Below are 1,569 nucleotides of genomic sequence, written 5' to 3'. Positions count from 1 at the left end.
TTTTTTTTCTATTCAGCTGTGTTTTCTTCCCTTATTTCTCTGATGATGACTTCCACATTGTCAGACTTCTCTATTTCCTATAGTTTCCTTATTGTTTTCACTTCAATTTTTCTAATCTATGTTCTAAGTCTTTTAGTTTTCTTGCATTGTTTTGTGCCTTTTAGTTTTGTTTTGAATCTCTTTGTGCAAATGCCCTGTGATTTGTGTTTCTTTCTTTCTTTCTTTCTTTTTTTCAAGGAATTACAAAGCTACTTTTAATACTTTAGGGTGACCCCCACAGGAACAAAAAACACTGGGAAGGGGTAACCCCCTCACCCCGGGGAGTGGCCCAGGGGGAGAGAGGCTACCTGAGGGGAAGGAAGCACAAAAAGGACCCGCTGCAGACTCAGGGCAAAGGGAATGCCATTGGTGCTGGGACCTGTGAGCACTACAGGAGCCTGGTGGGACTGGCTCCAGGCACACAGGCGAAGGGCAAGAGGGTTGGACACGAAGCCACAAAGCTACTTGGGTTCCTCCTTCTTCTCGTTTGCCTTTTTTTGCTTCTGCTGCATGATCTCCGAGTCCCTCTGCTTGCGGACGGCAGCAGAAAGCCCGTCATCTCGGCGCTGTCCCTTAACCGAGTCGCTCTGCTTTTTCATATTCTTCTGGTGGGCGAGCTCACGCTGGTTACCATGGGTCATGGTGACCGCAGCGGCTCCGACCTGCCTCCGTTACGTCCCCCTGTGATTTGTGTTTCTGGTTTGCTGTTTCTTCTCAATCACTTATTTTCTCAGTGACATCTATTCAAGTTTGTATTGCTTTTCTTGATGTTTCTGGCTTTTTTGTTCACCTCCAACATATGATATGCCTATTATGTTTCAGGCACTGTGGTGAATACATGGATACATAGCTCTGCGCAGCCTCTGCCTCAGGCAGGAAACACTCTTTAGCAAAGGAGCACAGACTCTGAGGTCAAGCACATGGAGCCTGGAGTTTAGCTTCATCACTTACTAGTTGGATCCATACTTGATAGATTTCATAGCCCTGTCCTCTTTTTCCCCCTGAGGAGGGTAATACCTCACATAATTAGTACAGTGCCTGGAACTGTACTGATTGTAGAGCCTTAATATACATCTATTCCTTTAATTATGGAATTCAGTGGAAAGTTAAATCAACATATTCAAAACAATGTGAACGAGTTAATATAAAGGCGTGTATATAAGAAGTTTGGTGAACAGAGAGATGGTACCTACCTTAGCCTGGCATCTTGAAAAATTTCCTATAGAATTGCAATTCTCATCTTGGGATGAGTGGAGGGGGAAAGGATACAGAAGCTGCTGTGGGGAATCTTTTAATCTGAAGGGGAGAGGCTGAAAAAAATTCAATATTATGAGACTTTTATATTTGGAGAAGTAAAAAGAATTTTCATGGTCTATAATTAATAATTTATAAAAAGTAAATATAGGCTGGGTGCGGTGACTCACATCTGTAATCCCAGCACTTTGGGAGGCTGAAGAGAGCAGATCATTTGAGGTCAGGAGTTCGAGACCAGCCTGGCCAACATGGTGAAACCCCGTCTCTACTAAACAT

General features: G+C 43.6%; 1 pseudogene across 1 annotated transcript; it reads right to left on the bottom strand.

Moving 5' to 3' along the window:
• Positions 1 to 437: 437 nt before the first annotated feature.
• LOC108524708 (small EDRK-rich factor 2 pseudogene) lies at positions 438 to 714 on the bottom strand (annotated as a pseudogene). Its single transcript, XR_001884109.1, has one exon. The product of XR_001884109.1 is annotated as a small EDRK-rich factor 2 pseudogene (transcript).
• Between the last annotated feature and the right edge of the window lie 855 nt (positions 715 to 1,569).

This window comes from Rhinopithecus bieti, unplaced genomic scaffold (genome assembly GCF_001698545.2).
Source record: "Rhinopithecus bieti isolate Rb0 unplaced genomic scaffold, ASM169854v2 scaffold_2432, whole genome shotgun sequence".
NCBI lineage: Eukaryota > Metazoa > Chordata > Mammalia > Primates > Cercopithecidae > Rhinopithecus > Rhinopithecus bieti.
Note: the sequence above shows the minus strand (reverse complement) of the source record. Positions and strands in the feature narration are given on the sequence as shown.